Source organism: Eubalaena glacialis, chromosome 7 (assembly GCF_028564815.1).
Source record: "Eubalaena glacialis isolate mEubGla1 chromosome 7, mEubGla1.1.hap2.+ XY, whole genome shotgun sequence".
NCBI lineage: Eukaryota > Metazoa > Chordata > Mammalia > Artiodactyla > Balaenidae > Eubalaena > Eubalaena glacialis.
Genome location: NC_083722.1, coordinates 25,668,291 through 25,679,595, shown reverse-complemented (window position 1 = coordinate 25,679,595; position 11,305 = coordinate 25,668,291).

The window sequence follows — 11,305 nt, the reverse complement described above, 5'->3', positions numbered from 1 at the left end:
ATGGCTCACCATGGTGATGCTTACCACAAGAATGTGATAACTGTATCTCTCAGCTCCTGAGACACAAGGTGGGGTTGGGTGAGGGGAATGCATGCACTTTCTTCATTGCAGTGAAGTAGAAATTCTCGTCTTGAATAATGTTTGAATTTAACACAGACAGAAAGAGAGCTACTCTAATGCCATTCCCTTTGGAGACTCTTCCCCTTCCTTTTAAGACCCTTTGCCTGTTCTCAGCATCAGCTTCAAGTTCAAGGCTAAAGAAAAATCAAACAGGACAAACTTTTCTCTACCTCTAGAAGTGAAAGATTCCATAATCATTCATGGCTCAACCTGAAATCCTCCTGAGTTGTTACTGTAGTTGTAATTTTTCCAGATTTCTTCAAACACTGGCAGATCAGCAAGTTCAAATAGGTTCTAAACAAAAAGGAAGAAAGAGAGAGAAGGAAGGGAGGGAGGGAGGGAGGGAGGGAAAAGAGCTTCTATGGAGAAACTACTGCTCAACATACATGACATTTCTAAATCCTCTCTTTTAATTACTCCTGCTGAATACTCAGATGTGACCAAAAGAATCAATGAGCTTAATCACCACATTTATGTCAGCAGCAGCACATATTAGAAAAATGGGTGCATCCATCATAAGCATAAGCATGATTCGGCCACAGTGTCCTTCCACTCTCTCATCCCCAGTCCCGTCAGTAGCAATCAAATCTCAGGGCAAACCTCAGAGATGCTCCTCACGCTTCATCTTACAGAGTGATTGTTAATGGACAAGTGCCTAGGATTGACTGTATATTGTTTTATAGCATGTAAATTTAACCAAACATAATATGTCTAAACATGTAAACTTAAAATAGACAATCATATAAAGTTGAGGTAAATACTATTAAGGCATGTATTAAATTCATCACTACCTCTCAGTGATTCACAGAGGCCATGATTCCTGGGTGTTCTGTCACTCGAACAAGTTTGGGAACATCTGCCCAGGCAATCCCTGTGTCTATGATACCAAAGTTTACCAATCTTTTCAGAATATCAACCCTACCCTTATTCCCCTCCTGCTCCCAGAACCTGCTTCCTGAACCAAAAGCCTTCAACATCCACCCTTTTCCTCAGTTATAAGCTTTCCTTGTGCCTCAAAGATAGTGATAGCAGTAGAGGGAGAGGGGGAGAGAGAGAGAGAGAGAGAGTATGTGTGTGTGTGTGTGTGTGTGTGTGTGAGAGAGAGAGAGAGAGAGAGAGAGAGAAGTACTTGGTGCCCAAAGGCAAACCTTTCCAGTCAGTTCAGGGCAGAACCACCTGGAAGGAGGAGATAGGCCATGAATAAGATCAGAAGGTCCTGAGAGCAGCACCTAAGAACCCAGGGGGCTGGATGAACCTGAGATTCTCTCCAGGAATCTCCACAGGGAGGAGGGGAGGGCCCTCTGGCTGTCTGAACCAGTTGTCATCTAAATTTCAATAGACAGGAGGACCCCAGCTGACCGGGGCCATCTTTGCTGACTTGTTTCTGTCCCCCTTGTAGACCATGAGCATCACAGTGGAGAGAATGGCACCTTTGTGATCTCTGATTCCCCAGTAGCTGACACAGTACTAGACCTTAAAAGGAGGGTTTTCGGAGGATGACTGAAAAATTGAACCTACCTTACCAGCTCAATGTGTCAACCTCCCAGAGGTGTGTACTTTTCAGTAAAGTCCTCAGAAGTGATGTTTCAAAGAGAGGATTTCAGCAGAGCACAAAGATATATTTTGCCGGCAGAGTCTCTTCCCATGGCCCACAGATTACAGCACAGGGAATGTAGTCTGTCTTGCTAAGCTTGAGACCCAACCATAGCTGACATTCCTGGAGGAATCCCACGTGAGGATGAGAACGAAGACTGAGAGGCTGTGGAAGTGGAGGAACCAGGTTTTCCTAAAAAACAGCGTGCCCACAAAGACTAATAATCATCCCCTCAACCATGTTGCCCTACTGCCCTTTAATCTATCAAATTCAAAGAGTTGGATGAAACCAAAGGATTTCAAATAACCCTTAGATTAAATGTGATTGTCATGCACTGTTTACTTTTATGCGTTTAACCTTGAACAGCTACAGGTATAGTGAAGGTCATTTGGGAGGCTGAAAATGTAGGTCGGGTTCAAGTTCGTGGAAGGAGCACTCCACCAACACTGACTTCCTTCCCCTGAGGTTACTGTAAGAAGTTGCCTGTTTCAGTCAGATGGTGAGAAGCCAACTTCAGGTTCCAGAATGCTCTTCATGCATCTCCCACACAGGGCACTCAGCAGTCAAACTGAAACAGCATCCCTCTGCATCCTTTCAGACCTACCACATGAGTGAGTCAGAGACATTTCCCTCTGAGGCCTCCACCTCCTGCTCTCACCAAAGACATGGTTCAATAGAACTGGCCACGGGATAAAGCAAAATTTCCAGAATAGACTAAAAAGAGGTCTAAACACATGAACCTCAATTACTGCTCTGAGGCATGAACAGTGGCCAGGAGATTAGAAATGGGTAGATCATGACCAATAATTTCTAGAATGAATGTTCTCCCAGCCTCGAAATATAATTCTTATTTAGGCTAATCAAACATCCAAGTTGACGAAGAGTTAGCCATGCAAGAAAGATGTCAAAGAAAAAGAAAATTCAATTCGTTTCCTATCACTGCTATAACAAATTACCGCATGCTTGGTAGCTTAAAGCAGCACACATTTATTCTCTTACAGGTTCACTGGGTCAAAACCAAGGTGTCAGCAGGGCTGTCCCTCCAGAGGCTCTAGGGGAGAACAGTTTCTTTGCCATTTCCAGCTTCTAGAGCTGCATTCCTTGACTAGTGGTCCCTTCCTTCATCTTCAAAGCACATCACTCCAACCTCTGTTATCAGTCATCACATCACATTATCTTCTGTTGTCAAACAGACAACAGAAGATAATGCCTCCCTCTTATAAGGACATCTGATTACATTTAGAGTCCACCATAATAATGCAAGATAATCTCCCCATCTCCATAGCCTTCATGTAGTCACATCTGCAAAGTCCCTTTTGCCATTTAAGGTAACATTCACACGTTCCAGGCATTAGAGTGTGGATATCTTTGGGGGCCATTATTCAACCTACTATTCCATGCAAGAAAGATTTTCAGAGAAGAAAACAATCAGACACACCCTACAGCACTCTTAACACAATTAAACATAATATTCTCTTGATTATTTAGGAAACAATATCTAAGATCATTCTCATTATGAACATCAATTCATCACCATATTCTAGGAGCACAGAAATGCTTGTTAGTATAGAGTTCTGGTGAATAAACGAAACCAGAGATTCAGCTCTATTTGACTTCAGAATAAATTATGAGGTATGGAATCATTTTCGTTCAGTAAGAGTGCCCTAAAATCTTTGAAACCTTAGAGCAAATAGTAGTATTTGAGAATTTATTTCCAAGAGGCAAGCAAATTTTTTGCTTTGCACTAGAGGTATATTGAAACCCCCTATTTTTTTCTGAGAAATGCAAACAGTTGGGCCATTTAATTATGCAAATATAAAATACAGCAACTTAGGAACTATAGTTCCTGGGGATTAACTTGCTTTTTGTAAAAGGTGATTTTAAAGGTCATTAATACCGAAGGCAGAGTTGCATCTCTGCAGACTATGTCCTTTGCACAAAAATTCCTTTCTAACTATCAATATACTTCATTGTTACACCCTGTTGTTTTTTAATATACAGGTCTGTGTTTGTGAGTTTTTAATTAACCTTGTTGAGGTGGCCAAAAAATGCTGCAAAGGTATAAAGGCACAATTTTTAACTCCTACTGGACGACAGAACAAAAAATAGAATTGAACTAGGCATAGCTCAGGTTGCCTAGACTCACAGATTTAAGGCTGAATGAACATTTAGAAAGGGTAACAGTGCTGGGCTATTGCAGTCTGAAATAATTGTTTTTGGAGCATAACATAATTACTATGGCCATGTAATAAAAACCCCCAAATTTCCTGGTGTAAAGCAACCATTTTAAGCCCACAGCTAACATCATACTCAATGATGAAAGGCTGAAAGCTTTTCCTCTAAGATAAGGAGCAAGACAAGGGTGCCCACTCTCTTCACTCCCATTCAACATAGTACTGGAAGTCCTAACCAGAGCAATCAGATAAGAAAAAGAAATAAAAGGCATTCAAATTGGAAAAGAAGAAGTAAAATTGTCTGTTTTCAGATGACATGATTTTATGTAGAGAAAGTCCTAAAGACTCACCAAAAAACTGTTCGATCTAATCAACAACTTCAGTAAAAGTGTGGGATACAAAATTAACATACAGAAATCAGTAGCATTTTTATACACTAACAATGAATTACCTGAAAAAGAAATAAAGAAAACAATCTCATTTACAATAGCATTAAAAACAATAAAATACTTAGGAATAAATTTAACCAAAGGAGTGTAAGATTTGTATACTGAAAGCTGTAAGACAATGGTGAAAGAAATTGGAGAAAACACAAATAAATGCAACAATATCCCATGTTCATGGATTGGAAGAATTACTATTGTTAAAATTTCCATACTACCCAAAGCCATCTATAGTTTTGACGCACTCCATATCAAGATTACAATGAAATTTTTTACAGAAATATAAAACACAATCCTAAAATTCATTTGGAACCACAAAAGACACCAAATAGCCAAAGAAATACTGAGAAAGAAGAACAAAACTGGAGGCATCACACCTTCTGATTTTAAACTATATTATGAAGCCATAGTAATCAAGACAGTATAGTACAGACATAAAATAGGCATATAGATCAATGGAATGAAATAGAATCAAAATCTCCAAATAAACCCATGCATTTATGATCAAGTAATTGACAAGGGAGCCAAGAATATACTAAATGGAGAAAAGACAGTCTCTTCAATAAATGTTGGACTTCCCTGGTGGTCCAGTGGTTAAGACTCCACACTTCCACTGCAGGGGGCACGGGTTCAATCCCTGGTCAGGGAAGTTCCACATGCCAAGTGGTATGGAAAAAAAAAAATGTTGCTGGGAAAATTGGATATTCACATTCAAAAGAATGAAACTAGACTCTTATCTTATACTGTTTACAAAAATAATCCCAAAACAGTTTAAAGACTTAAATATATTATATTTTTTTAAAAGGTTTAAATGTAAGACCTGAAACCATTAAACTCCTAGCAGAAAACATAGGGGAAAAACTCCTTGACATTGATCTTGGCAATGAATTTTCGGATATGACACCTAAAGCACAAACAACAAAAGCAAAAATAAACAAGTGGGACCACATCAAACTAAAAAGCTTCTGCACAATAAAACAAACAATCAACAAAATAAAAAAGCAACCTATAAATTGGGAGAATATATTTGCAAACCACTTGTGTGATAAGGGGTTAATATCCAAAATATATAAGCAACTCATACAACCCAATAACAAAAACAAATAATCCAATTTAAAAATGGGTAAAGAACCTTATTTTGTGTTCCAGTACCCCAATTGCACCATCTGGGCATGGGGGTTTCCCCCACATGTCTAATAAGCAATTCTCAGACACCAGCTGGGTGTCCTATAATTCAACTCAATACTGATACCACCTACCCCGAGATAGCATCAGATTCCACAGGGTAGGGGTTCAGTTCTAAATGACTCCCCCCAACCCCCCCTTCAGATGACAGTCACAAGCCCTGGTTGTTACTTGTGCTTCTGACCAAGTAGCTACAGATTGGGGGTTGCCATGACCTCCTTCTAGGGTTTGATTAATTTGCTAGTGTAGCTCACAGAACTCAGAGGAACATTTAACTTACCAGATCGCCAGTTTATTATTTAAAAAATGTAAATCAGAAACAGCCAAATGGAAGAGATGCATAGGGTGGAAACGGGACAGAGCTTCCATGCCCTCTCCAGGCTCACCACTCTCCCCAGATTTTCACCAGTTCACCAGCCCAGAAGCTCTCCAAAGCTAGTCTTTGGGGGTTTTTATGGAGGCTTCATTACACAGAATGGATTCAATCTCACAATATATACGTATATCAAATCATTGTGTTGTACACCTTAAACTTATACAATGTTATATGTCAATTATATCTCAATAAAACTAGAAAAAAATAAAACAACCATTTTATTTCAATCACAAAAATTTAAGAAGGGCTCAGCTGGGCAGTTTTCTCTTGGGATCATGAGCAGGCTGATTTCCTGGGTGCACAACCTGTATAGTCACATCGGGCCCTCAGCTTAAACAGGTCCCATGGTTGGTTTAACTCTCTGCTCAACATGCTGAATTTTTTAATGAGGAGCTGTGCACTTTGTCACTAGGCCCCATAAACCATGTAGCCAGTCTTGCTCATGAGGTGCCTTCAGATACTGGCTGGGGCTCCGGCCTTTGAAGACTCAGCTAGACAAAGTGAACAAGATGGCTCCCTCACATGGCTGTCGGCTGGGAGTACCCTGGGACTGTCACCCAGAGCATCTACACATGGGCTTTCCAGCATGGCATCCTCAGGGTAGCTGCGCTTCTTGAATGGCGGTTGGCTTTCCCCAGAATGGGCATCCCCAGAGAACCAGGTGGAAGCTGCATAACCCCTTGTGACCTAGCCTGGGAAATTGTAGAGCCTGACAGAAATGACCAGGCCTCCACCTGCCAGTGGCTGGGCAGGGGAGAGATTGGCTCTCAAAAACCAGACAGTTGATCAAGGTAGTGAACATCCTCGGGGAAAATTGGAGGGAAATGAGGATGTTGCTCAGAGATTCCCAGAAACCTGTGAGGAAGAAGGCCTGGGAAAGAACTGGCCTTCCTATACACAAGCAAGATGAGGGCCATTACAATCTGAGGTATTTATGGAAGCTGGCACAGTTGAGAATCTATTGGTTACATTTCCAATGAGCTTTCCATAAGCTTAAAATTCTGCAGTTGCATGATTAAGCAAATACTGAAATTAACGTGCTCTCTCTGACCACTCACAGAGAGAACGATCCTCAGAGAAGATTCTGTGATTCAGAGATTCCAGTACAGGCAAGGGATTCCCAGTGGACCGCCTACAGCAAGGCAATGTAGCTGAGGAACAAAAGGAAGGATAAGTATTGTCACCTCAAGGAAGGTACTAACTCAGTCTCTGCCTCAGTATTCCCATCTGTACAGTGACACGAATTAATAGTTCCTAATTGTAGAGTTATTATGACAAATGAGTGTGTGAATGCATATAAGTTAGAAGAGGTCTATTCTATTGTAACCATTCAACAAGTGTCAGCTTTCATTAAAATGGGTTCCAGTAGTAATGAGAATACTAGGGAATCCCTTGGTATTCATCTTCTGTGCAGTAAGAGTAATTAAATCAATTCTTTTTTTACTTTTAGTTAATTTATTTTTTTATTGAATGAAAGATTCTTTAAATTCTATAATGCTTTACAATTTTCAAAATTTTCACACACATGATTCTATATAATCCCATAATAACACTTTTTTCCCCCTACCTCTATATTACCCCTCCCCCTGCCCCTCTCCCAACTGGTAGTTTTTTCTCTATATCTGTGAGGCTGCTTCTTTTCTGTTATATTCACTGGTTTGTTGTATTTTTTAGATTCCACATATAAGTGATCTCATATAGTATTTGTCTTTCTCTGTCTGACTTATTTCACTTAGCATGATGTCCTCCAAGTCCATCCATGTTGCTGCAAATGGCAAGATTTCATTCTTTTTTATGGCTGAGTAATATTCCATTGTATATATATATATATATACCACCTCTTCTTTATCCATTCATCTGATGATGGACACTTAGGTTGCTTCCATATGTTGGCAATTGTAAATAATGCTGCTAGGAACATTGGGGTGCATGTATCTTTTCGAATTCGTTTTTGGTTTTTTCGGCTATATACTCAGGAGTGCAATTCTTGGGTCATATGGTAGTTCTATTTTTATTTTTTTGCGAAACCGCCATACAGTGGCCATACCTAGTAAAATTCATTCTAATATGACAAGAACTTCAATTCACCCAAATTCTCAAACCCAAATCATAGTACTTAGTGGATTTCACAAAGCTAAGCAACATAGAAAGAGAAAAGATTTGTTTGCTTTTATACTTAATTCAACGTCTATGTGTTTTCAGATACAGTCACCAGAAGTTTGGCATCCCATATGCAGACACAGTCAAAAGCAAGTGGCTTTCTTAATGGATCTCACTTGAGGTTTGAGGTAACCGCAGAAGGCAGTCAGGCGTTTGACAAGTGGTCTGTGGGAAATCTGGGTCTTTTTTCTCTTAGAGGTCTCTTAGGACCCTGGGAAACTCTTGCCTCATGGATTAGTATTTTCAGAATTTTTCGTGAATAGCGTGTCCCTTCCGGGGAGGCCCATCAAACGCAGACCCCACTCCAGCTTCAGCACACACAGCGCCCCCAGAGCTGTGCCTCCCAGATCTGGTTTCTGTCAAAATCACGAGACCATGGTTGTGGGAAATGGTTACATGGCTTCTGGTGTTGTTACCACCACAAACAAGGTCTGGTCCTTGCCTTCAGGCCATGCAATGGGCTGTGGTATGTCACCTACAGACAGCATGTAAGGAAACCACAGAGGTAAGCCAGTGGAGTAGGAAGTCTCTGAGAGAACAGAGAGAATGCAGATAGAATTTTAACATGGAAGGCAACTGTACATACATAAAGACGTACACTCTTCTGTCTATAGTGTATATATCACATTAAAAAGTAATTAAAACAGGTATAAGCATTATCTCATTTTTCTAAGCAAAAATAGTTAAAGGTTCACAACTAAAGAAATACCTAAACAAATTCTGGTTTGTCAACTTGAAAGAGTAGTATGTAGCCACCAAAAATCATTGTGAACCATATGGAAACAGAAAATGTATAAAATATAATATTAAGTAAAAAATATAGATCGCACATATGTTGCAGTTACAGCCTTATATAAAGCATGTATCTGTGAGATGAATGAGCAGAAAAGAAAGCAAAATATTAATTTAAAAAAATACAAATGAAGTTGTTTACAAAACAGAAAGAGACTCACAGACATAGAAAACAAACTTACGGTTTGGGGCAGGAGGAGGAATAAATTAGGAGTATGGAATTAACAGCTACACGCTACTTATATAAAATAGATAAACCACAAAGACTTACTGTATAGTACAGGGAACTATATTCAATATCTTGTAATAACCTATAATGGAAAAGAACCTGAAAAAGAATATATATATATATATATATATATATATATATATATATATATATAAAACTGAATCACTTTGCTATATACCTGAAACTAACACAATATACTAAATAACTATACTTCGAGAAAAAAAGTGATATGTTATTATTGTGGGATAATGGATGGCTTTTCCCTTTCTTAATAACACACCAGACAACACATGCCAGGTACTATGCTAAGCACCTTATATATATTATCTTATTCTAGCCTCTCAACAATCCTGTGAAGTAGGCACTGTGATCATCCCCATTTTACAATTGAGAAAAGAGGAACACAGAGAGGTTAGGTGACTTGCCCAAGATTATTAGTAATTGGTGCAGCCAGTAAGTGCCAGAGCTGGCATTTGGCTCCAACACCTACATGCTTAGTCATTATGGTGTGGTTTCTGATATTGCTATGATGCTCATACAATTTAAGAGAAGAGATGAACATTTTGCAGGTAAGAAGTCTTCGTGTTCAAATGGGGGTCATTCTTTTTTTTCTTTTTAGTTTTGAAATATGTTCTCTTCACCACTGAGCAAAATTCTCAAAATCAGCACGGGTAAGTAGCTGCTAGTGTGCCAGCAGTAAGTCACAATTTTTAAAGCATACATTTCACACAGCCCCTGTTATAAAATTACAAGACCAAGGTCACACACCTGCTACTAGTAAACAGAGGTGTGTTTCCAGAAGGACATCAAGTAGTGCTATTTGTAGATCAAGGGTTAATCCTGAGAACCTCCAGTGACCTATGTAAGAAGCATTTTAATCAGTCTTCATTTCCAGATAGGAAAAGATTCCAGTGAAGAAATATTAAGACACTTATCCAAGTTTACCCAGATAAACTGATTAGATGATCAGGCAATAGGAGATCTGATATGTTGTCCAAGAGACCGGAGTTTAAACCTTGAGGCTAATATTTACTAGCTCTTGTGACCTTGGGCAAGTAATTAATTCCACAGTTCCCTCATCTGTAAAACGAGGATAATAATATTTCCAAACTCACACCACTGTTGTAAGGACTAAGATGCGTGTAAAACAGCACAGTGGCTGACACACACAGCCAACACTCCGTGTATACAAGCTGCTGTCATTGTTATCATTTTCATTCTTTTTAACAACCCTCAATAGAATTGTTATTGGGTTTAGCTTCCTGGGTCACATTAATACTCCAGATACGAAAAGTAAGATTCCGTTACAAATATGTTAAATCCTATCACAAACATAAGAAGATGCAGAATTATGACTTGGTAAGTACAACCTCCCTGATTTTCAGATTCACAGATATAAGGGATAAGTGCTTCTCCCCACTACCCCACACCTGATCTCTCACTGACTGGAGGGACTCTGTTTTCCTGGGTACTCTTTAGGGAAGAAGGAATGTTTTTGTAGTCTGTTATGACACTTGGAGATGCACAAGCAAGGCTTAGAGCTCGTCAGCTTCAGAAGCTACCTTTTTTCCAAAGATTCTTTCCTTGGCACCAAAGAGGGTGCCAAAAAAAAAAAAAAATGATGTTTCAGTGTTTGAGAAAATGTGTGTTCCTTTGTAACCTGAGGGGAGTCAGGCTGAACAGGTACCCCTTCTGCAACTTACTGAACCAAAATGCTTTATATCGGTGGAATAGGCTACAATGCATATGTGGGACAAAGGGGAATTTTTTTAATGTATTAAATCTATAGCTTCCTCCATAGAGAAAGAGATCAGATTTGCAGTTACCAGGAGGGGGGCGGAGAGGGTGGGAACTGGATGAAGGTAGTCAAAAGGTACAAACTTCCAGTTATAAGATAAATAAGTACTAGTGATGTGATGTACAATGTGATAAGTATAGTTAACACTGCTGTATGTTATATATGAAAGTTATTAAGAGAATAAATCCTAAAATTTTTTATCACACACAATTATTTTTCTATTTCTTTAGCTTTGTATCTATCTGAGATGATGAATGTACACTAAACTTACTGTGATCATCACTTCGTGGTGTATGTAAATCAAATCTTTATGCTGTACACCTTAAACTTATACAGTGCTATATGTCAATTCTATCGCAATAAAAATGAAAGAAAAAAATCTATAGCTTCCTCTACTCTTTTCAACTTAATTTAAGGTGTTTAAACAAACCATC